This window comes from Saimiri boliviensis, chromosome 14 (assembly GCF_048565385.1).
Source record: "Saimiri boliviensis isolate mSaiBol1 chromosome 14, mSaiBol1.pri, whole genome shotgun sequence".
NCBI classification, from domain to species: Eukaryota; Metazoa; Chordata; class Mammalia; order Primates; family Cebidae; genus Saimiri; species Saimiri boliviensis.
Window position 1 is genome coordinate 28,198,564 of NC_133462.1, and position 27,078 is coordinate 28,225,641.

Genomic DNA, 27,078 nt, shown 5'->3' on the forward strand with positions numbered 1-27,078 from the left:
CATGGTGGTGCATGCCTGTAATCCCAGCTACTCAGGAGCCTGAGGCAGGAGAATCGCCTGAACCCAGGAGGCGGAGGTTGCGGTGAGTCGAGATCGCACCATTGCACTCCAGCCTGGGTAACAAGAGCGAAACTCCATCTCAAAAAAATAATGATAAAAAATAAAAAATAGGCCGGGCGCGGTGGCTCAAGCCTGTAATCGCAGCACTTTGGGAGGCCGAGGCGGGTGGATCACGAGGTCGAAAGATCGAGACCATCCTGGTCAACATGGTGAAACCCCGTCTCTACTAAAAATACAAAAAACTAGCTGGGCGTGGTGGTGCATGCCTGTAATCCCAGCTACTTAGGAGGCTGAGGCAGGAGAATTGCCTGAGCCCAGGAGGCGGAGGTTGCGGTGAGCCGAGATCGCGCCATTGCACTCCAGCCTGGGTAACAAGAGCGAAACTCCGTCTCAAAAAAAAAAAAAATAAATAAAAATAAAAATAAAAAATAACCACTGTCAAATACAGTGGCTCAACCCTGTAATCCCAGCACTTTAGGAAACAGAAGCAGGTGATCACCTGAGGTCAGGTCCAAGACTGGCCTGGACAACATGGAGAAACCCCGTCTCTACTAAATATACAAAATTAGCCGGGTGTGGAGGCACAGGCCTGTAATCCCAGAGACTCGGGAGGGTGAGGCAGGAGAATCGTTTGAACCCGGGAGGCGGAGGTTGTGGTGGTGAGCCAAGATCACACCACTGCACTCCAGCCTGGGCAACAAGAGCAAAACTTCATCTCCAAAAAAAAAAAAAAAACCAGAAACAAAAAACAAACCAACCCCTCCATGTGATTCCCCCCACACCTCCTCCTTTGCTCAAATGTCTCTTCACATAGGCCCACCCCACCCACCATTCCCTCCACACCCTGCTCCTCTTCTTCCATAGCACCTGCCCCTCCCACACTCCACACCACACAGCTACTGTGTTGCGGATGGACTTTCTCACCCAGCAATAATGTACATGCCACAGGGGCAGGGATATCTGTCTGCCTGATGCCTGATTTTAGTTCAAGCACCTAGAATAGTGTCTGACACATACCTGGTGCTTAATAAATATTTATTGAATGGACGAGCAGGGATAGTTTAACCCTGAAAGAGAAGGAGCCAATCTGAGAAACTCACTGCAGCAGTCTGCCCCCCAACTACAATCAATGCAAGATTCACAAAGGAGACCAAGCAGAAGACCACTCAGCATGATCCCAACTAGGAGCATTTCTTGAAAAATACTGTAATCACTTTTCACTAATCTATCATTTGGCCTGTTTTGCCATCCATCCAGCTTGGCTGGGTTCAGAGAGCTTTTACTGTTTTTATTTCCAACCCATACATTTAAAGCAGTATCAAGTAACCCTTAAGTACACAATTACCAGCTCATAAGAGACTCTTCCACTCCCTTGATATATCATTATGGTTTGGCTTTGACCTTGCACCTGGGTACTCCACTTCACACACACACACACACACACACACACACACACACACCCCTACCCTACAACCCACCCAAACACAAGGACATCTCAAACTGAGGGAAGATTAACCTTGGTAAGAAAGTAGCCATGGCAATTTACATGAAATCAAGTCACTGTACTTTGGCCAACAGAAGACCTTTCTTGCCATTTTATCCTCTCAAGCTCAGGCAAGTGAGGTCCTTTTAATTTGAGGGAAGGACACATGGCCAGACACTGGCCACTATCTGGGGAACTCCGGTTCCATGGGGATGCTGGGGTTGCAGCACACATGGCTGGTACAGCAACGGTGTCTCTGGGGCTGTCAGCACCTATCAGGAAGCCTGGGCTCTACCAGGTGCCCCAGGAAGCCCCGTTTTCCCTTCCCTGGATCCCTTCCCAGACCCACTGACCTATCACCATCTGCAGTCACCAAACACCTGTGCTGCCTCTAGAATTTTTCAACTAGCTCTGCACCCAAACACTTACACCCTGGCTCCAGTCCAGTCCTAGGAACATGACATGACCAACAACACCCAAGGTGAAACCCAACAACACCGTTCACCTTCTCCCGCCCCTCTCCTAGGTCCTGCACAAACTGAATGCTCCCTTCACAGGGTCACTCAGACCCTCTCTGCTAATGGTCCTAGCAAATGCGCCATCAAATTGTCAGTGTGGGAAGTCCCCAGCTCAATCAGAAAAGAAGAAACTGAAGCAAGGCAACAGCAGATCATCCTGAGGAAGCCCAGAGAGTCACGATGTTCTACCCTGCGCTGGCTGGAAAAGAATTAGCAGGGGCCACGGATCCAGTTTGCCAGCGTGGGGTCGGCATACTACTGCCTGCCTCCTGTCCTAGTAAATAAGGTGTTTCTGGGAAACAGCCATGTCGGTACTCGAGAATACACTGTCTATGGCTGCTCCCAACAACAACAGGGACAGTAAGGCCCAAATCCCAAAAATACTGAGACTTGCAGAGGGATCAGGAGGAAACCCCGCCCGATGAGCTACTCAGTAAAGAGATGGAGGTAGCCTTAACAGCGGCAAGCTGCTGCCAAGAAGTCAGGGGAGAAGCACCTTGAGATGGTGTTCAGCTCGGTCCCCGAGGACGTAAGCAGTCCCCATTCTCCCCAAAGCACAGAGCCCCATCAACCCTCTGTGGGGAAGAGTGTGACTTGGCAGACTACAGATGCGGAGAATCAGTCCCAGGAGGACCAAGAGCCAACGGTGAGGCTGGCCACACAAGCCCATCCTTGGCAACCAGAGCCGGCACTGGAGGCCAGGGTTCCCACCTCTGCTCTCAAATTGAGATTCCCATTAGGGTGACAGCTAGGACCTGTTGTAGGCCCCTGGTATGCCCCCGCCTGTCTCCTCCCTCAACTATGGGAACCACAGCCTCCCCGAGGGAGGAGACAAGCAGGGGCAGGCCAGAGGCCTAAGGCAGGTACTGGCTTGTCTTCCACTTCTACCATCTTCCACTCCCCATAATGAACCAGCACGGCCCTTCTTAATGCCCTAGTCCTTCCAGTGTCACAGCACCTCACCATGGCCTTCAAGGCCCGGCCCACTTCAGCCACAGGTGCGCTACATGCCTGTGCAGGAGCACACGCACTCCATGCTCCTGGCTCCAACCACCTGGCCTCCGATTCCTCAGACCCAGCACGCCTGCGTACCCACCGTGCCAGGACTTTGCATGCACCTTTCCCACAGCGAGGAGAGCCCCTCCTAGCTCCCACCTGTCCTTTGGGTTCAGGCACATGTTACTCAGCCAAGCTCTCCCACCTGTCCTATGGACTACTATGCTACAACTCTTTCTGCTGAAACTGGCTACTTGACATCAAGCATCCCACTTCCCAAAGGCTCCCCGCTCCAAGGACACAGGGCACTTGCGCATCACCTCATCCAACACCCAAATAGGCAAGGAGGAGAAGACTGCAAAATGGGGACCACCAGGAGTTGTCAGGACCCAACCAAGAGGTTTCCACCACTGGCTGGAGGCAAAAACGTAACCATACAAATGCTGTCTTTAATTAAAACAGTGAGTCAGTGCCAGGAAGCAGCCATATGGAGACAGAGAAGACTACAGCCATGGATGCAGCCCCTGAAGTGAGCACAGCGCTTTGGGGCTAGGCCAATGCCCCTCCTGCCCCACCCCAGCAGGCTATCTGGGGAGCTGTGGTGGCCTTGTATCTGAAGGGCCTCCCTCGGGCCACCACTGAGAATTGAGAGCTGCCCCAGTGTCAGTGACGCTCACACTCTGCACTCCCCACCTCCTTTCTTATGGCAGAGGCTGTGTCCCACCCTAAAACCCCTAGTCACAGTCCTTATGCGGATCCAGAGCCCTACCCTCCAGGAAACTCAGACTCCACCACCATACCCTCCTCCCTCCTTGGCATTCCGGGCCTCCCTTCAAACCATCCCAAATGCTCAAGAGCTTCCTCCTGACACATTCTGCCCAGTCTGGCTCTCTTAGCAGTTAAACAGTGGGCCCCAATGCCCTCATGGGGAGCCTGCCTGCCTGCCTGGAAACCTGGCCCCCCACTCTCAGGCCTCCAGACCATCCTGAGGACCGATGGTCCTGGTACCTGGCAGCTTCTCAAACAGAAGCCACCACTTCTTTATTACTATGATTAATCTTGTTCCTCAAAATACCTCCACCTCTATCTGGATGCTCCTCTTACTGTTTCCACCCAGGCTCCCAGCAGCTGCCTGGGCAGTGCACGCAGCAGTTCCAAACTCCTTATCAACCCCAAATCCTAAATGCCCAGAAACCAAATGTCTACATGTAGATGACGCTGAGAACTTAGGAAGTGTCTGAAACATTTAAATGTTTAGTATTCCAGATGCTTGATGTGTTGCAGTATTAAAGGACACCGGAAGAAAATGTCACAAAAACAAAAGAGGAAACAACTTCTCTGCTGATGCTGAGGATCTAGGAACTGGTCTCTCCCCTTCAATATAACACATCCACTAAAAAAACTACCAACACACTGTATTAAAGGAAATTCATTCACTGACAAGCAGATACAGGAAAACAAGAAATACCTTTGAGGCCGCGTCGTGGCTCATGCCTATAATCCCAGCACTTTGGGAGGCCGAGGCAGGCAGATGACGAGGTCAAGAGATAGAGACCATCCTGGCCAACATGGTGAAACCCCGTCTCCCGTAAAAATACAAAAATGAACTGAGCAGTGCCTGTAGCCCCAGCTACTCAGGAGGCTGAGGCAGGAGAATCACTTAAACCCTGGAGGCGGAGGTGGCAGTGAGCCGAGATCACACCACAGCACTCCAGCCTGATGACAGAGCAAGACAGAAAGGGAAGAGAAGGGAAGGAAAGGGTACGGTGGAGAAGTGCAGGGTGAGGTGGGGTGAGGGAGGGGAGGGGAGGGGAGGGGGAAAAGAGGAGGAGGCCGGGTCACACCTGTAATCCCAGCACTTTGGGAGACAGTTGGATCACCTGAGGTCGGGAGTTCAAGACCACCCTGACGAACACGGAGAAACCCCATCTCTACTAAAAATACAAAAAAGTAGCTGAGTGTGGTGGCGCATGACTGTAATCCCAGCTACTCGGGAGACTGAGGCAGGAGAATCGCTTGAACCTGGGAGGCAGAGGTTGCGGTGAGACAAGATCGTGCCACTGCACTCCAGCCTGGGCAAAAAGAGCAAAAGTCCATTTCAAAAACAAAAATAGAAAAGAGAGAGAGAAAGAAGAAAGAAAAAATAAATACCTTCGATCCTCAAGCAATGCACGGGAACAGAGACCTCAGATATTCCTGAACACTGGTTCTTCCTAAATTCCCTAAAGATTTCAGGGGTCCTAAGATCACCCCACCGATCCGGGGACTAGGAACCCATGGAATCTCCAGATTCCAACATTCTGCTCCCAAGATGATGTCATAATGAGCCTTCTATAACCATGTGCATTTTTTTTAATCCCCCCAGTACTTAACTTAGCCTAACTTGTGCTAAGTTAGGCCCTGAGTGTGTGTACCTTTGTCCCTTTGTGCCCAAGCTAATTCTGGGAGGATGGAATACATATTGTCATAAGGCATAGGATATTTCTGAATTCAGAAAGGTTCAATTTTTTCATTGTGGTAAAACACACATAAAATTCACCGCTTTACCATTTTGAGGGCACAGTTCGGTGGCATTAGGGACAGTCACTCTGTTGTACAACTATCATCCATCCATCTCCAGAGCATTTCCATCTTCCCCAGCTGAAACTCTATCCCCATTAAATACTCTCATCTCCCTGCCCCCAATCCCTGGCAACCCCCCTTCCTCCTTCTGTCTCTAAGAACTTGAGATTCTAGGAACCTCATGTAAGTGCAATCGTAAGTGTGTCTTTTTGAGCCCGACTTCTCTTACTCAGCATAATGTCCTCAAGGCAGAGCCACACACATCACTCACCCTTTGGGACCAAAACATGTACAGAAAAAAGCCCATGAGCCTAGTATACCCATGGTGCCAAACAAAGCAGGGCTCTGAAACCCTGCTCCCCAGCTCAGCCATGCCCCTCACGTGCTTCACTATCAACTAGTCCTTCCCTCCACTTCCCAAATAAGCTGCATAAAAAAAGCCCTGGAGGCCAGGTGGGGTGGCTCACAGTTGTAATCCCAGCATTTTGGGAGGAGGAGATGGGCAGAACGCTCCAGGAGTTCGAGACCTGCCTGTGCAATACAGTGAAATTCCATCTCCATTAAAAATATATCTAAAAAAAAATTTACCGGGTGTGGTGGTACGTGCCAGTCACTAGTCCCAGCTACTTGGGAGGCTGAGGCACAAGAATCACTGGAACCCAGGAGGTGGAGGCTGCAGTGAGCCGAGATCTCATCTGTGCGCTCCAGCCTGGGCAACACAGCAAAATGCTGCCTCAAATAAAAAAATTAAAAAGGCCGGGCGCGGTGGCTCAAGCCTGTAATCCCAGCACTTTGGGAGGCCGAGGCAGGTGGATCACGAGGTTAAGAGATCGAGACCATCCTGGTCAACAAGGTGAAACCCTGTCTCTACTAAAAAAAATACAAAAAGTTAGCTGGGCATGGTGGTGCGTGCCTGTAATCCCAGCTACTCAGGAGGCTGAGACAGGAGAACTGCTTGAAGCCAGGAGGCGGAGGTTGCGGTGAGCTGAGATCGCGCCATTGCACTCCAGCCTGGGTAACAAGAGCAAAACTCCATCTCAAAAAAAAAAAAACCGGACTGGAAACACATGGAATGGTGGGATAACAGCAGCATCCAAACATTATGCCACAGATGGGACTAGTCTGCTGGTCTGATCCCAGCTCTTAGCTGCAGAAGAACTCTACCTCCCAAGGACTCTAGCCTCATCTCACAGCCATAAGCCAAGGAATGCTTGTTGTGTGAATGAAGGAGATGACTAGCTCATCTCGGGCACAAACTCTTCCTCTAAGTTTGTGGAACAGAAGCCAGAGACATCCCAAATCCACTCCCTGGAGTGCCCAGGCTAGACACAGGGAGCCTTATGTGGACCCACAGCTGGGAATGAGCCCTGAGTTCCCATCACATCTAACTCTAGACAAGGGAGACGCCAGACAACCAGCCCATAGTGCCCCTACTAATAATGAACGTCACTGAAAAGAAAACCACCATGTCCACCAGGGCCGGGTGCGGTGGCTCACGCCTATAATCCCAGCATTTTGGGACGCTGAGGTGGGTGAATTGCTTGAGCTCATGAGTTTGAGATCAGCCTGGGTAACATAGCAAAACCCCATCCCTACAAAAAATACAAAAATTAGCCAGGCGTGGCAGAGCACCTGTAGTCCCAGCTACTCTAGAGGCTGAGCTGGGACGACAGATTGAGACTGAGCCCAAGAGAAAGAGGCTGCAGTGAGCAGACACTGAGCCACCGCACTCCAGCCTGGGCAACAGAACCAGACCTTGTCTCAAAAAAAAAAAGAAAAAAGGAAAAGAAAAAAAACTACTGTGTCGCCTGCCGAGTTCTGAGCTCCAAGCCTGTCTCCCCTGTAGGCTGAGCCAGGCCCAGAGGAGCTGCTGCACTGGGCAGCTGTCTGCCAGGCCGGTGTGTGGCTGAGTCCACAGATGCTGGGTGAAAAACAAAATGCCCAGTGACCCTGCCTGAGGTACCCAACTGGAACAAGAGGGCGGGTACTTCTTTGCCAATCATTTCAGACTGGAAATGTGCAAAGCACGCTAATTATGGCTTGGTCAAGTGCTCCTGAATAGAATAGGGGGAAAGGGGGTAAACCACTGTCTGGGGCTCCCACCTCATTCACCTCTAAATAGGCCATCTCCTTTGCACATGCACCTCTGTGTGACCTGTGACCACAAAGCAGAGTCCTCTTGGGACGACTCTAACAAGGGGGAGGGGAGGGAACGGCCGAATGGCCAGGACCGGTCAAAATAGAAAAATCTGAGAAGATCAAAAAAGGTTCCACCTACAGAAGACACTGCCTCCATCGTAGGAGAATGCCCACAGAAGGTTCTGATGACAGCCAGCCTTGTCCCCAACAAACTGCCACCAAGTAGACTTTCCACACTGCAATGTTTCAACCAATTGTATTATCTTTACAGTCAGTGGCTGGGTTTTGTTCACTTCATGCCAAGAAATTAAACCTCCAGCTACTCTATTCTTTTTTTTTTTTTTTTTGAGACGGAGTTTCGCTTCTCGTTACCCAGGCTGGAGTGCAATGGCGCGATCTCGGCTCACCGCAACCTCCGCCTCCTGGGTTCAGGCAAGTCTCCTGCCTCAGCCTCCTAAGTAGCTGGGATTACAGGCACGCGCCACCACGCCCAGCTAGTTTTTTGTATTTTTAGTAGAGACGGGGTTTCACTATGTTGACCAAGATGGTCTCGATCTCTCGACCTCGTGATCCACCCGCCTCGGCCTCCCAAAGTGCTGGGATTACAGGCTTGAGCCAAGTTTGGTTTTCTTTTTTTCTTTTTAAATTGTTGCCCAAGCTAGTCTCAAACGCCTGACCTCAAACAGTCCTCCCACTTTGGCCCCCAAAAGGGCAGGGATTACAAATGTCAATGACTGCACCACTACCTAACTTTTTTTTTTTTTTTTGTAGAGATGGAAATCTCACTATGTTTCCCAAGCTAGTCTCAAACTCCTGGCTTCAAGCAATCCTCCTGCCTCAGCCTCCCCAAGTGCTGGGATTACAGGTACAAGCCACCACGCCCAGCTCAAGTTTGGTTTTCAAGCAGCATCAACACCTAACCTGTCACAGGGGTAACCTCCTGGAAAGGTGAGGATGTTTCCTTCACCAATGCACAGCACACTCACTGCCTCTGAGGCCCCAGGCCCCAACAACAGTGGTGTCACAGGGTCAAAAGTGAAGCCCCAGGCCAGGCATGATACCAGCACTTTGGGAGGCCAAGGCAGGAGGATCACTTGAGGCCAGGAGTTCGGGACCAGCCTGAGCAACACAGAGAAACTCCATCTCTACAAAAAATTTAAAAACTCAGTGGAGGCCAGACACAGTGGCTCACACCTGTAATCCCAACACTTCGGGAGGCTGAGGTGGGTGGACCTCTTGAGCTCAGGAGTTCAAGACCAGCCTGGGCAACACAGCAAAACTCCGTCTCTACAAAAAATACAAAAATTAGCTGTACATGCCGGCTCCTTCCTATGGTCACAGCTACTCAGGACACTGAGGTGGGAGAATCACTTGAGCCTGGGAGGTGGAGGTTGCAGTGAGCCAAGATCACACCACCACACTGCAGCTGGGGTGACAGAGCAAGACCCTGGATCCAAAAAAAAAAAAAAAAGTATAAAGCCAGGTGCAGTGGCTCAGGCCTGTAATCCCAATCCTTTGGGAGGCTGAGGTGGGAGGATCACTTGATCCCTGGAGTTTAAGGCTACCCATGATCATGCCACTACACTCCAGCAAGGATGACAGAACAAGACACTGCTTCTTTCTTTCTTGGTGTCTCTCTGTCACCCAGGCTGGAGTGCAGTGGCGCAATCTTGACTCACTGCAACCTCCGCGCCTCCCAAATTCAAGTGTTTCTCCTGCCTCGGCCTCCCAAGTAGCTGGGACTACAGGCGCATGTGTGCCACCACACCCAGCTAATTTCTGTATTTTTAGTAGAGACAGCGTTTCACCATATTGGTCAGGCTGGTCTTGAACTCCTGATCTCATGATCTGCCTATCTCGGTCTCCCAAAATGCTGCGATTACAGGCGCGAACCACTGCGCCCAGCCAAGAGACACTGTTTCTGAAGAGAAAAAAAAGGTAGTTTCTAGAATACCATAGTGTCCACCTAGATCCAAATGCAGAGTGGCTGGGGAAACCCAGCCAAGCAGCAAGGTCACTGCTGTCCACCCACAATCTTTCAGACACCTCCGAGTCCAGGTTAGGACAAGTGGGAGGGCCTGGCCGATCAAGCCCCCACACTTTGCATTCATTCTGCCCACGCCATCCCCTGCCCCATCTACAGCAAAGAATTCTAGAAATCCAAGCTTCCTTTGCTAAGAGGCAGAACTCAATTTCTCTGACCATCAGCTGCCAAATCAAACAGTCAATTTGGTAAATTCTGAGACTTGGATGGAGCCATCCACCAACTACGCCATGGCACCAATGGCCCTGACTGAGGCCACGTGGTCAGCTCGGGGGGGGCATTCAGCCCAGGACCCTCAGGGCCTTGCCCAAGGACCAGGCCAACAAGCTGGTTCTTAATCCCAGATGCTTCATCGCTGCTGCAAACTGATGACGCACCACAGCCATCACAAAAATCACGTGACTGACTTTGAAATGCTGTAAAGTATGAACGAAGAAACTATAACAATGGCAACACCTATCAGCAAATTTCGGCTGCCGCTGCATATGCCAATTAAGAGAGAAATGGGCCCAGTGCAGTGGCTCATACCTGTAATCCAGCACTCTGGGAGACCAAGACAGGAGGATCGCTTGAACCCAGGGATTTGAGACCAGCCTAGGCAACAAGTGGGACCCTTTCTCTACACCATATTTTCAAATTAGCTGGATATGGTGGTGTGTACCTGCAATCCCAGCTACTCAGGAGGTTGAGGTGGGAAGATCACTTGAGCCCAGGAAGTCAAGGCAGCAGTGAGCCATTTTTGTGCCACTGCACTCCAGCCTGGGTGACAGAATGAGACACTATCTCAAAAACAAAAAGAAAAGAGAGATGCAAGGTTGTAAACATACTCCACATCTCTTTGACAATTTATAGCAGGCGTCCCCAAACTTATAGCAGAGGAGAGACTGAGCATCTTATAGCAGAGGAGAGACTGAGTCACTAGTGAGAGCTGCCCCCTTCAGCATAGGCCAGGTGTCCCCAAACTTTTTACACAGGGGGCCAGTTCACTGTCCCTCAGACCGTTGGAGGGCCGCCACATACTGTGCTCCTCTCACTGACCACCAATGAAAGAGGTGCCCCTTCCTGAAGTGCGGCGCGGGGCCAGATAAATGGCCTCAGGGGGCCGCGTGCGGCCCGCGGGCCGTAGTTTGGGGATACCTGATTTATAGTATCAGGCAAAAAATATGGAAGATGTCAGAACAGCAAGGGTTTCTCAGAGGGTGCTTCACAGAACTGTCAACTATCCTCAATACCACCCCAAGTCCTTACAGGATAAACTGAGGCCAAGATGAAGAAAGCAACACCTCCTGAAAACTTAGATGTCACAGAAGGGACACTGAGGCTTGGGGAAAGGAGGTGCAAGGTGGACATGGGGCCCTGCTAGCTAGGAGTTCTGCCTGTGTGGCCCAACAGCCAGCTTCCAGGGAGCAAGCAGGGAGGAAACTGCGCTGGTGGGGGCTGGACACCTGGGGAACCCTGCTCCAAGAGGAGCCAGAAAACAAGGGCCAAACGGCCTGCCTCCTGCGGTGGGAAGCAAGCAAATCCAGAGCCTTGAAATATGCTTGCTGCTTCTTGAGTAGCATTTTCCTTGCTGGGAAGAGGCTTTAGTATGAAAATGCTGATGTGTTATAAAGAACAATGGAAATTTCACTAGAATCACTTTCTTGAAATAGGAAGGTCTGGCTGGATGCAGTGGCTCATGCCTATAATCCCAGCACTTTGGGAGGCCAAGGTGGGCAAATCGCCTGAAGTCGGGAGTTCAAAACCCGCTTAGCCAGGTTTTGAACTGGGGTTTTAGCGATGAAACCCCATCTCTACTAAAAATACAAAAATTAGCTGGGCACGGTGGTGGGCACCTGTAATCCCAGCTACTCGGGAAGCTCAGGCAGGAGAACTGCTTGAACTCAAAAGGCGGAGGTTGCAGTGAGCCAAGGTTGTGCCACTGCACTCCAGCCTGAGCGACAGAGCGAGATCTGTCTCAAAAAGGGGAAAAAAAAGAGAGAAGGTCTGAAGAAATCTGTCAGACTACACAGCCTTAGGCTAAGTCCTCAGCAGATTCCACATGCATCATCCCCAAAGTAAGATGGGGGCCCCACAAGAGGCAGGACTCTGCCCACACAGAGCCCACATGTCCAACGCAGACTAGAATGTGGTTCTTCCCTCACACACAGCAAAATGGCAGCACACATCTGGTTCCACATCAGCAGGCAGGCCAGCAAACACAGGGCCAGCACACACACCCCGCTCCCTACTTCTTAGCTGTTGGTCCTTGAGAACCCAGCCATCCATCCCAGAGAAGTGCACTGCTCTCAGTGTGCCCTCAAGTCAACCACAAAGTCCATCTCCCACAGTGTCACTGAAGCGCAGCGATGCCTAGACAACCCAACCTACATGCAAGACATCCCCTGGGAAACTGGTGTGGATAGGTGAAGGGATAGTATAGGCCAGAAGAGGCAAAGATGGGCAGGGCCATAGGGCAGGGGTGTTAGTTCACTCATCCATTCAACTGGCTCTCACCGGGCCTGCCTTGCAGGGGACCCTCCTGCCTTCTCTTCCTCGGAGGAGGCCCACTGATCTCACCTCCCTGGTCCTCCCTTCCTAGGTTTCAAGACACCTCAAGCAGCTTCAGGCCCTACCTAACCCTTATACCAGCACTAACATGCAGCCTCACAGTCAAGGCCTCCCCAAGTGTCCGCCAGGCATCGCTGGGGCAAGAAGGGGAGGACCTGACCCTCATCTGAGAAAGTTACCACCAGGCACATGGATTCAAACTGCGAGAGAAAATCCTGCTTCTGAAAACTTTGGGGATACCAAGAGAATCATCTTTAATATGTTGACAAGAGGTTTTGTTACTGAAAGAGGAAACGGTGGCTAACAATTACTGAATTCTTTATTTGGAGCCAGGCGATGTGCCAACACTTTACATGCCTGATTTCATTTAATCCTCATAACCATCGTACGAGGCACCGTCATCATACCCACACTCACACAAGGGACTGTCATCATACCCACACTTCACATGATGGAACCCACCACCGTGACCAGCACTTCTCACAAGGCACTACCACCAATACCCACAACTGACAGATGAAACACCAAGGTTAAGAAAAGTCAAGATGGTTGTCCAGGGTCACAGAGTGAAGAAGTCAGATGGGAATCCAGACCCATGTCAGCCACCACCGCCTAGACCCAGGCTCAAACCTGAACCACTGTACCACTGAGAACAATCTGACTCTAAGACGGTGCTAGCACTGGATCCTTCCCAAGGCTCTAGGAAAACTTCCTCTACCAAAGTTGTAGGTATCATCCAGGGCAGTGGCTCACACCTATAATCCCAGAACTTCGGGAGGCCAAGGCAAGTGGATTACTTGAGGTCAGAAATTTGAGACCAGTCTGGCCAACACGGCGAAACCCCATCTCTACTAAAATACAAAAATTAGTTGGGCTTGGTGGTGCGTGCCGTAATTCCAGCTACTCAGGCAGCTGAGGCACAACAATCATTTGAACCTGGGAAGCACAGTTACAGTGAGCCGAGACTGCGCTACTGCACTCCAGCCTGGGTGACAGAACAAGACACCGTCTTAAAAAGAAAAAAAGGGCCGGGCGCGGTGGCTCAAGCCTGTAATTCCAGCACTTTGGGAGGCCAAGGCGGGTGGATCACGAGGTCAGGAGATCGAGACCATCCTGGTCAATATGGTGAAACCCTGTCTCTACTAAAAATACAAAAATTAGCTGGGCATGGTGGCACATGCCTGTAATCCCAGCTACTCAGGAGGCTGAGGCAGGAGAATTGCCTGAACCCAGGAGGCAGAGGTTGCGGTGAGCCGAGATCGTGCCATTGCACTCCAGCCTGGGTAACAAGAGCGAAACTCCGTCTCAAAAGAAAAAAAAAAGAAAAAGAAAAAAAGGGCCGGGCGCGGTGGCTCAAGCCTGTAATCCCAGCACTTCGGGAGGCCAAGGCGGGTGGATCACGAGGTAAAGAGATCGAGACCATCCTGGTCAACATGGTGAAACCCCGTCACTACTAAAAATACAAAAAATTAGCTGGGCATGGTGGCACGTGCCTGTAATCCCAGCTACTCAGGAGGCTGAGGCAGGAGAATTGCCTGAACCCAGGAGGAGGAGGTTGCGGTGAGCCGAGATCGCACCATTGCACTCCAGCCTGGATAACAAGAGCGAAACTCCATCTCAAAAAAAAAAAAAAAGAAAAGAGAGAAGAAAAAAAGATGCAGAGATTAGTACAGACCCGGGATTCCTCTATTCCTCCAAGTTAACCCACTACTGAATTGCTAGAAACTCCCAGGACTTCATGAAGGCATGAAAACCCTCAGAGTCCCACGGGCATGAACAGCCACCTGGCCTCTGAGTCCCTGTCTGCCAGTGTACAAGATGCGGGAAGGGGCTTTGGTTTTATGGGTGCTGACAAATACTACCCGGCCCAGATCACAAACCAGACCAATTCTCATCTTCATTTCCAGTGAGACATATGTGCATGCCAATCACACACTTAGGGCACCAAAGGATCAAACCAGGGTCCCTCGGCAGATAGTGTGTGCAGACGTCCCTTCCTCCCTCCACTCGAACAGCACTCAGTGCTCACACATGTGAGGCAATGAGCAGAGCAGGCACAGACCAGGGGGAGGGGACAGGTCTCCTGGCCACTGAATGCAAGGATGGTGGAGGGTACAGGCCCTGAGAGACAATCCAGGCCCAGCTAGGAGGGCTTCTGGAGTGGGCGGTAGTCAGGGTACATCCCAGCCCACTCGCACCTAACTCATCTGAGACATCACTCCCAACCTAAGTCTCCAAATCAGGACCCTGCCGTTGGGGTCTTGGTGATCACTAGACAGATACCAAGTCATTTTCATCCAAGTGGCAAATCCCCAAGGCTCTTTTCCTTCGGGCGACCACAACCCCTCCCCACTCTCAAAACCAGTGTCACAGCGGGACACCCACCTGTCTTCTCCCCCGAACTCTGCCAAAAGAGCTAGAATTTGAAAACATTTGAGCAATGCATGAAACAAGGAAACTTCCTAAAACCAGCAAGCAGCAGCTGCTAGAATAATTCATGTGGTTGTTTCAGAGATGTGTCTTAATCGCTCTGGGTCTTTCTGGAATAGTGTCCAAAACCTCAAGCTGGAAAATCCTCAGAATCTAGAAAATGTGGGTTCTCAACCAGCTCCCTGGGCTCTGAGTTCACACTGAGCATCTTCTGGTACCTCCAAATGCTAGAAAGAGCTTTCTCGGGCTAAATCAGGTCTGTGTTCCTCAAACTTCCATCCATCTCCTGCTATTTCGTTTGTAGGAACAGAACAGAACTAACTTTTCCAATGTATTGAGACAGTCCCTTGGATATTTCATTCTTTCAACTATTATCTGTCACACTTTCACCTAACACAAAGCACTACAGTTTGGAGAGGGGTACACACAAGGATATATCAAGTTCTACACCTGCCCTCTGGAGCTGGCCCGTCAGATGGGGTCAAAGAGACATAGCCTCTTCATTCTTCATGAGGGTCCTGATGGTCACATGGGGCCTCCACACCCCACCCACTGCATCCTCAGCCCATCAAAGCGGACAATGACTGCCCACGGCCAACAGCCAACTGTCCCTGAGCATCTCTCCAGGATCTAGCTCAGCACCTCTAAAACCAAAGACCCTGTGTCATCCTCCAGTCCTTGTTCAGGGGCCACCACTCCGACACCTCTCCTGCCTGCCCTTTCTCTGAGTGCCCCAACATTTGCATCATGACACCCTGCCCTGTTTCCCCCCAAGAGGCTCTAAGACCTCAGAGGGCAGGAATCTCCTTCATAACCGAACACCCCTGGGGCTCAGCACTGGCCGAGCAGGCAAGGGACTCCAACAGTTGTCAAACAGATGAACTGTCCTCAGCCCTTGGTATCCAGTTAATCCCCACCCAATCTTCCTACAGTGTCTCTGGCACCTGTCCCTGCTTTTTATTCTGTCAGGCAAATCCAAGGCCATATTAGCTCATGCCTGCCTTTTATCAATGGCCTTTCTTCTGCCCATTCAAGTCAATATTGTCATGCTCAGAAACCTTTGAGGGCTCTCCACGCTTTGAGAGTGAAGTATAAACAGTCTCCTATTTAAGGACATCACCAACAATCACAACAACCTGTGCTTTCTGACCTTAGTTCCCAGTATGACTTTCATATATCCTGAGGTCCAGGAGGGTGAACGGCCAACTCCATCACCCCCGCCAACACTCCTCTAGTGCAGTGTGCAGAGGAGTCCCTTCTCCACTGGAGCTGTGGATATCCTGAGACAGAGAGCCAAGAAAAATCATTTCTCAGAATTGTGTGTGTCTGTGTGTGTGTGTGTGTGTGTGTGTGTGTGTGTGTGTGTGGCGGGGGGTAATCAGATGTCCCATCTTTTTCCGGTTCTGCCATGTAGTTAAGAATTCTATGTGTGCAGGACAGTGGAGAAGATGAGGCTACTCTCAGCCTTTAGGAGCGGGCCAGGGGCAGGGGCCACCTAGCCACGAGGACGTCTGCACCCGTCACTCATCCCAGACCACCAACTAAGAAGCTCTGCTTAGAGAATCCTACAGCCAGCAACACATCATCTCCGGCACCAATCACTTCACTGTGATTCAAAGCTAGGCTGCATTTCATTCCACAGGGTATCTGCTGGAGCAGTTAAGCTCTAAAATGTCAATGGATTGACTTTAAAAAATAAGTTTTAGGCCAGGTGCAGTGACTCACACCTGTAATCCCAGCACTTTGGGAGGCCGAGGCAGGTAGATCACCTGAGGTCAGGAGTTTGAGATCAGCCAGGTAAACATGGTGAAACCCCGTCTCTACTATTAATACAAAAATTAGCCAGGCATGGTGGCACATGCCTGTAATCCCAGCTACTCGGGAGCCTGAAGCAGGAAAATCGCTTGAACCCTGGAGATGAGGTTGCAGTGAGTTGAGATCTTGCCACTGCACTCCAACCTGAGCAACAAGAGTAAAACTCTGTCTCAAAACAAAAAAAGAAGTTTAAAAAAAAAAAAAAAAACAGCCAAGAGTAGTTCACAAACTCAAAAGACTGGTTCACAAACTCAGAAGACTGGTTAAACAGCTCAAAACGACTCCAGTTTTCCCAAGCAATCTATGTATCCTTTTCCCTAATGCAATAAGCCAAGGCAACAGAGAAGCTCCCTCATCTTAAACTTCACAGAAAGTGGGTGCAAGTCTCTGAGGGGCTCACTCAATGCTGAGCTCCTTCCCCAGGTAGCCACTGTCCACTTCTGCCTTTTGCAACAGGGTCACCTGATCTTATCCCTGGAAAGTAAGAGGAACCTCCTCTGTATTCCCCAAGGGGGTGAGTAAGCCTGCCCGATGGAGCCAGCAGCAGGAAAGGCCTTCAGTCCAATCCCGAGCCAAGATCCTGGGCCCTTCTGGAACCTGCTGCCACCCCACCCCACCCCAAACCATCTCTCATCTGAACAAAATATGTTCAATTCCCTTAACCAGGTCTCATCCAGCATCCCTGGCAGAGTGTTAATGCCTCGCTCTCCCAGGACTAACACAGTCGACCATCGGAGCCCAGTGCAGGACCTGACATTTAGCCATCGTCTCCCGTTTCGATGGGCTGCTTTTTTGTGTCTTTAAATGGTCACCCATGTATCACCTGAAAGATGTCTACAAACAACGCAATTACATTTTACAAGAGATGGGAACCTGTAACCCTAGCAGTGCTTTGGAAGACTTAGGTAGGAGGATAGCTTAAGCCCAGGAGGTCAAGGCTTAGAGTGCACTCTGCTCACCAGCACGTGCACTCTGGCCTGGGTGACAGAGCAAGACCATGTCTCTTGGGAAAGAAAAAAAAAAAAAACATACAGGGAAAAGTAGTTTTATGCTCTTAAAATGTAAAGCCAGCCAGGCATGGTGGCTCACACCTCTAATCCCAGCACTTTGGGAGGCTGAGGGGTGAAATCACCTGAGGTCAGGAGTTCAAGGCCAGCCTGGCAAACATGGTGAAACTCCACCCTACTAAAAATACAAAAATTGGCTGGGAGTGGTGGTGCACGCCTGTAATGCCAGCTACTTGGGAGGCTGGGGCAGGAGAATAGCTTGAACCCGGCAGGTAGAGGTTGCAGTGAGCTGAGATCACACAACAGAGTGAGACTGTCTCAAAAAAAAAAAAAAAAAAAAAAAAAAGGTGAGGGGGCGGCTGGGCACGGTGACTCACACCGGTAAATCCCCACACTTTGGGAGACCAAAGCAGACAGGTAACTTAAAGCCAGGAGTTCAAGACCAGCTTGGCCAACATGGTGAAATGCAGTCTCTACAAAAAATACAAAAATGAGCTGGGCATGGTGGTGTGCATCTGTAATCCCAGCTACTCTGGAGGCTGAGGTACAAGAACCATTTGAACTGGATGTAGAGGTTGCTACTGGCACTCCAGACTGGACAACAGAGCAAGACTGTTTCAAAAAAAAAAAAAAAAAAAAAACAAGGCCCCGAGGAAGGAAACTGGCCAATGGACCTACATAAATAAAGTAAGAAAGAAGCCAAAACAAAGCAAAACTCACCAAGCCACAAAGACATCAGTAAGAACAACAGAGATCAGAAAGTCTAACTCCAGGAGAAAACAGGGATATGTCCTCATTCCTTCTGCAGGCCACTCCTCCTCCACTTGAGCCTCAGTTTCCTATCTGTGCCCAGTGTTGGGTCCAGCAGAACCCAGCACACAGAAAAAAGTCCCAGGTAGAATCCTAAGTTTGGCTGCTACCCAATTACCAAAAATAGTTACATTTCTAACCTTATGCCCTGACAAACACAAACTGACAGTAAGACTGCAATTACATTTCAACCCACGCTCAGTATACATTACTATCTTTGCCCAAGAAAACTTCAAAAACAGACCAGGCAACTCCTAACACTGACACCTGAGGCCCTCACTCCCCAGACTTCAGCAACAGGAAATGCTTGTACAGTCGGAAAAGAGACAAAAACAGAAAGACTCAACACTAAAAACTTGACCTAAAGTTTGGGAACGGGAGGCAAGAGACAGATGGCTCACATACAAACTACAGAGAAAGTCGGTCCATCAAACAGTCGTGTGAACAAAAACACCAAACACACCAGCAAACTCTCCCTGGGTTACAGCAGGTATAAGAGAATCCTAGGAAAAGGAGCTGACTACAGAATCCTCTGAAAGAACCACCATCGTAAGGGGTGGGCATGAACCCTTGGCAAACCCAGGGACACTAGAGGAGACAACAGAAAATGCAGCTCAGGTGTTCCGTCAACGATAAGCAAGTCCTGAGAGCAGCACAGACTTCATGAGTGACTGAACCAATTCAATCGATGCCTTCGAACCAAGAATTCAGTTCACCAGTCTCCTACTTTCTCCAGCCACACTGAGCATCAGGGAAAAATGTTCCTCTGTGGATGTGACGAAGGTGGCAACAGCAGTTTTTAAAATTTGCTGGCAGAGTGAACCTGTGCTAAACAAACAAGAGGACTAAAAATCTGCTGTCACTACCACCAAAATCCGCCAACTTGAAACCCCAGCAACCAGACAGATGCTCCTGGAGTTATTATGGGTGTATCAGAATGCAACCCCGTTGGGAGTAGAAAATACCGTAAGTGGAAAATGCATTTAACACAGCAATTAGTCGCATTTTACAATGATTCGACTTACAATTTCTCAACTTCACTATGGTACAAAAGGGATCCACACTCAGAAGAATCAACACATTAACTTCACAAATCAAAGGGAGCTCCTCGACTTACAAAGAGGTTATATCTGATAAACCCATCATAAAGTTGAAAAATTTTAAGGGCCGGGCGCGGTGGCTCACGCCTGTAATTCCAACACTTTGGGAGGCCAAGGCAGGTGGATCACGAGATCAAGAGATCGAGACCATCCTGGTCAACATGGTGAAACCCTGTCTCTACTAAAAATACAAAACATTAGCTGGGCATGGTGGCGCAGGTCTGTAATCCCAGCTACTCAGGAGGTTGAGGCAGGAGAATTGCCTGAAACCAGGAGACAGAGGTTGCGGGGAGCCGAGATCGCACCATTGCACTCCAGCCTGGGTAACAAGAGCGAAACTCCGTCTCAAAAAAAAAAAAAAGAAAAGAAAAGAAAAATTTTAAGTCAAAGCATCATAAATTGGAGGCCTATTTTACTGGGCTTAAACCTGCCCACCTCCAAGGTCAGGGTAAGCAGAGGCCTCTAAGGTAAGAATGTGTTTAGTATAGACACAGCTACTGACTCAAAGGTTGACTGCACAAAATGGCTGATTGGAGAAAATGTTAAGTTGGTATTATATGCAGATTTAGGGCCACAGGGTTTTTCACAGCCCTTCCAGATAATCTGACCAGACCTTCCCCTGACCAGACCTTCCCCCCTCCCCAGACAAAGTCTCACTCTGTCGCCCAGGCTAGAGTGCAATGGCACGATCTCTGCTGACTGCAGCTTCGACCTCCCCCGTCAGCCTCGTGAACAGCTGGGCCTATAGGTGTGTGACACCATATCTGGCTAATTTTTAAAAGATGGGGACACTGGGCACTGTGGCTCACACCTATAATCCTAGCACTTTGGGAGGCTGAGGCAGGTGGATCACGAGGTCAGGAGATCAAGACCATCCTGGCTAACACGGTGAAACCCCATCTCTACTAAAAATACAAAAAAAAAAAAAAAATTAGCCAGGCATGGTGGTGTGTGCCTGTAGTCCCAGCTACGCAGGAGGCTGAGGCAGGCAAATCGCTTGAATCCAGGAGGCGGAGGTTGCAGTGAACCAAGACTGCACTACTGCACTCCAGCCTGAGCGACAGTTAGACTGTCTCCAAAAAAAAAAAGAGAGATGGGGGATTGCTATGTTGCCCAGGCTGGTCTCGAACTCCTGGGCTCAAGCAATTAGTCTGGCTCTGCTTCCCAAAGTGCTGGGATTACAGACATGAGCCACCACACCCAGCCTTGACCTGACTCTTAGGCCTCCGAATTGTTAGCTTGCAGTGGGATTCTGTTATAAAGAAAACCTAGCTCCTCAATCAAAGTGTTTCATTGCATGTAACGGTGATGGGAGGTGTTCAAGAACCACTGTGCAGTTGTCATCTGCGAGGAGAAAGCTTTTTGGCTCTAAAATAAATGGAGAGGCAAAGGTTGGAGTACCTCTGACTGCTTGTGGACACTTCCCACTTGTCCTCACAGCATCCTGTTAGGTCAAAGAGACTGTCTCCACCAACAGAAGAGAAAGCTGAGGCCAGGTGACCCACCCAAGGCTGAAGAGTGGTAAACTGCATGTCGTCAGTGGCAAAGCCAGGTCTGTCCAACTCCAAACTGGCTGGTGAGCTGTCAGTGTGGAAGGCAAGTCCAGGAGGATGAGATTCACTCTGGCACTCCCAGTTGCCACTGCAAGCACCATCAAACCACCAACTTCCAGCCCTAGCCAGAGTCCACTCAGGGACAGGGACCCCTCTCAGTTCCCAGAGGAAGCCTCCGATGACAGATGTGCCTGGCAAACAGCTTCCCATCTCACAGATGAAAGTCAGGATGCTGGCTTCAGCAAACCCCGGGCCAGGAAAGAGGCTGCCTCCTGGCTTCGGGCACAACCAACCCAGGCAGTCAGTATCATCAAGAAGGCCCCAAGGCAGTGGAAAAAATATACAAAGCCTGAAATCAGAAAGGCTGGGGTGGATCCCACCTGCAGAAAAATGAGCTAGGTGATACTGGCAATTATCAGCCCCTGTAGGGGACTTTGCCTTCTTCTCAGGAACGTGGGGGATAGGCGGATAGGCTGGGGCACAAAGCTTAGGCATGCACTCCAGCGTGGCTCAAGGCGTGCATGAAGACAGTGACAGTTTGCCATGAGCGTGGTGCCATCCCTCCCACACAAGAGGCGGGCCTTTGAACTCTGGCTCATCTGTCAGTCATAACAGGACTCACTGAACTCCAACATATGGAACACATAGGCACTGGGGTTGATCATTTGCACTTGTTATCTTACTCCAGCACGGCCTTCCCAGGGAGACAGTAAGCACCCCCTTAACAGAAATGGAAAACGGGTGAGGTTCAACAAGGTCCTTCCCTAGGAAGTGGCTAGGCAGAGCTAACATCAGGCTGTCTGAGACAAAGCCAGGGCCGTCCTGGACGCCACTAGAGACAGGCTGCTCAGCAACAGGCATTCGGCCACACTTGGCAAAAAGCAGGTGCCCCTGGACTGGAAGTGGCCTCCTTGGCAGAGGAGAAGCTGCTGTGCCACCATAATGCTGCAGTATTTTTGAAGTGTGTGCTCGAATGGACCACCTTATGGAGGCTGAGTTAAGGTTCAAGGTTCTAACCAGAAGATGTAACCAGCAAGGCATGCCAGCCAGGCAGCACCAGGTCCTGAGATGGAACTGCAGGAGGAATGGCTGAGGGATTCTTCAACAAATCCTTCAAACAAGTAGCATTTCTCCCCAGTCCGGCACCACATGGCCACACCCCTCCCCGAAGGCACAGCTACTATTTTTGAAGCCAAACAGCAGGAAAGGCCTGAAGCTCAACCACCTCAACCCTGACCCCTGCCCCAAAACCTGCCACTTTGACTTGCAGGGAGCCTCCCTTTCAAGGTCTGCTCATCTCCTGCCAGCAAATCCTACCTCAAAAGCTAGCCTCCAGTATCCTCAGAAATTACATGTCTTCAGCCCTTCCATATAAGTAAGGAACCCTACAATCTAGAAATCAGAACAGAAAAGGCAAGTTCCCTGACCAACTCACGTGAAACACGGGTGCCTCTGGAGGCTCAGGAGAGACAAGGTGGGTTCAGCGCACAGAGATGCTACAAGAGGCCCTGGCAACTGCACAAACTGGTGCAAACATGCAACATTCTCACCAAGGGCCCCTCTCTCCCACACCTAGAGGGTTTGGTGGATTCCCAATCACTTCCTGAGACTACCAGCAGGTATTCTATTAGGGTAAATTCTTTTGTCTTCTAAAAGACTAACCTACATTTCTAACAAAAAGAGGTCACAAATAGAGTCTGGAAAGCACAGGGTGGAGGAGGGGCAAGAAGCCCATGGTCAGACACGCTTCACAAAAAAAAGTCCCAGATCCTGTTTGCAGGGATGCTCAGGAGCCCATGCTCAAGCAGGATGTGTCCAGAGTGAAACATTTTTTTCAGACAGTACAGGTCTCACGACTTCCACCTCGCTGCAACCACCAACCACTTCAAGATCTGTTTTATCTCAACCTTCTTAATACACTGCCTTCCTAATTCCATTCAAAGACATACCTGTGCACAGTTAGCACTGAAGTCCTGTTACCTGAAAGACCCACCATCTGAGGCCAGACTGCGGAGAGTCACCTCCTGAAACAGCTAACTCAAAAGCATCCATTCTAACAAACCACCACACTTAGCAGGCAGCATAGTTCTGTAAGCCTCAAACCATGACACTGCGAACCCGTTCTTCTGGTTCTGCTGCACTTCCCAACCAGACAAGGGTTAGGACGAAATCCCAGGGATGCTCTCCTACCCCAGGACAGCTGTTCAAGACGACTTCATCCACTCACCTATTTCATAATCTTCCTAGTTTTCTCCAACAAGCATAAATTAACTCAATTATCGGGGGGAAAGGTCTAGAGAAAATAGCCCTGCCTGTTCCATTTGATGTCACAGAAACACCCGAGTCCAAGCAGATAGTTCTCCAGACAAGCATCTGAGCTGCCCAAGCTTTGAGGTGTCAGCACATGCTGACGGTCCTTAACCAAATTCAGTCGTAAGGGCAGTTACATTTCTGTCTCTGTTGGGAACTGACATATCCAAGACTCTGCTGGTCATTCTTCATCTTCTCCCAAGAACAAAAACCCAAAATAAATAAATAAATAAATAAATAAGCCAACATTTCAAAAACGGCTTTACAACTTTCCCAGCCACATTTTTCAGAGGCATCCTTTAGTCATTTGCTATCTAAGACCCAAAGAGGTCCCAGCTGTGTGTCTCACTGCACCGGCTTTATCCCCTTCAAGAGGGTCCACCTACTCGCTCTCTGACCCCAGTAGGACAAAGACCCTTCTTTTGGGCTCACCAGGTCACAGCGTCCTTCTCTCCTTGATCCCTGTAAGTTTCCCCACGTTTATGAGATTAATTACGATTCCTGGCCCACTAATCTCACTATAAACTCCACTGTGCAGGGATTCCTAGCACAGTGTCAGAGGCAGAGTATGCACTCTGATATTTGTTGAATAAATCAATCTAGAAATCACTACGTGCAATGTCAGAAATTCACAAAATAAATGATGCAAAACAAGTCAGAGGAGCTACTGAAGAGTTGAAAATTAGAGTAATGTGTTTCATTACTCAAAAAAAGGTTCCTCATTAAAAACATACACACAGGCTGGGCATGGTGGCTCACACCTGTAATCCCAGCACTTTGGGAGGCCGAGGCGGAAGGACCATGAGGTCAGGAGTTAAGAGACCAGCCTGAACAACATGGTGAAACCCCGTCTCTTCTAAAAGTTAAAAAAAATCAGCCAGGCATGGTAGTGTACGCCTGTAATCCCAGAGACTCAGGAGGCTAAGGCAGGAGAACTGCTTGAACCTGGGAGGCAGAAGTTGCAGTAAGGTGAGATCGCACCATTGCACCCCAGCCTGGGCAACAGAGCAAGACTCCATCTCAAAAACAAAACAAATAAAAAAAGAAAAACTTTTGTTAATCCTAATGTAGAGACTTTTACTCACATTTTGGTAGAAAACCTTCCAGGATTTTTCCCTACTGAAAGTAGCATTAATTTTTTTCCCTCACTATCAAAATATAAGATTGTAGGATTTGCCAAATGATATCACATTAAGAGAGATGACTTGACATTTTAAAAAACTGTCATCTGAGTAGAAATAACAATGCATCTGACAGGCACAGCAGCTCATGCCTGCAATCCCCGCACTTTGGGAGGCCAAGCCAGGCAGATCACACAAGGTCAGGAGTTCGAGACCAGCCTGGCCAGCATGGTGAAACCCCATCTCTACTAAAAATACAAAAATTAGCTGGGTGTGGTGACACTCACCTGTAGTCCCAGCTATTCAGGAGGCTGAAGCAGGAGAATCACTTGAACTCTGGAGGCGTAGGTTGCAGTGAGCCAAGATCGCACCACTGTACTCCTGGGCAACAAAGCGAGACTCTCTCTCAAAAAATAATAATAATAAAAGGCCAGGTGTGGTGGCTCACGCCTGTAATCCCAGCACTTTAGGAGGCGGGGCAGGTGGATCACTTGAGGTTGGGAGTTACAGACCAACCTGACCAACACGGAGAAATCCCGTCTCTACTAAAAATACAAAATTAGCTGGGTGTGGTGGCAGGCTCCTGTTATCCCAGCTACCTAGGAGGCAGAGGCAGGAGAATCGCTTGAACTCAGGAGGCAGAGGTTGCAGTGAGCCAAGATTGCACCACTGCACTCCAGCCTGGAAAACAAGAGCAAAACTGCCTTTAAAAAAAAAAAAAAAAACCTCACAATGCATCCAAATCACTCACACACAAGTCTTCCCATTCTTTACAGCCCTTCCAAGATGAGAAGCAATCTTCATAAAAACCAGCTTTGGAATTTAGGCGACAAATAAGAAATGAAAGATAAAGGAAGGGAGGGAGTAAGTGAAGACAGAGGATCTAGAAAATCCCTTGGAAATTTCCCACACTCTATAAACTGTTTCCTCCAGAAAAGGGCCAACTTTTCTTAGTCCCAAGCTGAAGAACGAAATGCAAAGTGGCAACTAACTCTGTGGTTCGGCTCCTTAAAATCTGGCTGATAACGCTGCTCCATTAGAACAAAGCAGGGCTAGGATGGTGTGCCCATGTCACCAGATTATCCCCTACCTCCTCGAACAGAGGTGACCTGGAGCCTGGACAAGAAAACGGGCTTGTGTTTTAGAAGCGCCAGGGACATGCCAAGCAGGGTTTGCAAACTGCAGCATCTGTGGGCTCTGGAGCACCAAGAGCTGGCTCCTCAGCTCTGCCTCTCTACTAAGAGGCCTTGACCAAGCCGCCTGGCCTCCAGGAGCCCCAATTTCCTCATCTGTAAAGTGCAGATAATACTCCTTTACTCCCCGTGGGATTGTTATGGGCACAGAATACGTCTGTGCAGGGAGCTTAAAACACAGTAGGCACTCAGACCCGAGGGCTAGTATGAGCTATCAGCCCTCCTCCACAGCTTGTGGTCAGGTTCTTAGCATATGTTAACTGGGGCTGGCAAACATTATTTCATGTAATCTGGTTTAAAAGAAAACTTGTAACGACTACAAGAATAAGTAAGTCAACAGGACAAGTAAGTCCAAGACTGAGACACCGGCACAGAGGGCTGTCTCTCTCTCAGTTTCTGTGCTGCCACAGCCAGGAGGTGTCACTGTGTGAATGGGCACACAGAACCAGAGATGTAACCAGCCCTGTGTACTCGAAGAAAACTCAAAGAAGTAAACCGGTAGGAAGACAGAAAATTAAAGGCTCAAGTGACTCACTCGGACTTTGATCTAAAGAATGCAAAGCTCTTAAGATAAGGATGAACTATACACCTAAAGACGTTAAGTCAGACCTACAAAATTTTGCCCTGTGCAAAATTCTCAGGGCAGGGCAGGAAAACACGCACCTAAGGGTTGTCATTCACTTACTAAGGGAGGGGTCACCATTCATTTCTGGGTCCCAGTGTGCGCACACTCCAAGTGTCCGTCAGGCTCTCAGCCTGGGCCCTGCCCATAAGCCTTTCCTTGTTGAAGTGATCAATTCCGATTCTTGGCAATAATCCCTTTAAAAGGCCAGCTGCCGCTGTCTAGTCACTGATGCCGACCCACTCCAGGTGGGAAAAAAGAAATCAATGGAGCAACCGCCTAGATGGGGAGGCAAATTTAAAGTGTCGAGCCTTGAGATAGGCTGGAGATCAGAGAGGGGGAAGGGTCCCGCGGTTCCCGGGGGTCAGGCAGGAAGGGCGCGAGCGGGGGGAGGGCCGGCCCTCCAGGCGTGGGCGCGCGGGGACTCTTATTCTGACACGGGATCCGCCGCCGCCGCCGCCGCGGCGGGGTTCAGCGTTGCTGCCCTGCCCGGCTGGGACCCCCGCCCCAGAGCGGGACCCCCGCCCCGCGCGCCCACGTGCCGCCTGCCCGCCCCCCCCCACCCGTCCCGACTGCTCGGAAGAGGCGCCTCGCGGCCCAGCCCTTCCCCCGACCCCGCAGGAAGCGCAAGACGGAAGCGGGGCGAAGCCGCGACTTTCCGGGACCCCCGCCCCGCCCGGCCCCCAAGTGCCCGGGCCGCCTCGGGGCGAGGAACTTTCCAGGGCAGCGCAAGAAGACGCTCCCAGAATACAAGGAGTAGAACTC

At 50.1% G+C, this 27,078-nt stretch overlaps 1 protein-coding gene across 15 annotated transcripts in view; it reads right to left on the reverse strand.

Annotated features, from left to right (window-relative positions):
• GATAD2A (GATA zinc finger domain containing 2A) overlaps nt 1-27,078 on the reverse strand; it is a 125,653-nt gene that overhangs the window by 76,476 nt on the left and 22,099 nt on the right. The window contains exon 1 of one of the 15 annotated variants that reach the window (XM_074384344.1): nt 24,786-26,704. The exons of 13 other annotated variants lie outside the window; for them this stretch is intronic. The gene's annotated coding sequence lies outside the window, so the exon portion shown is untranslated. One more of the 15 variants, XM_074384345.1, reaches the window with a different exon arrangement.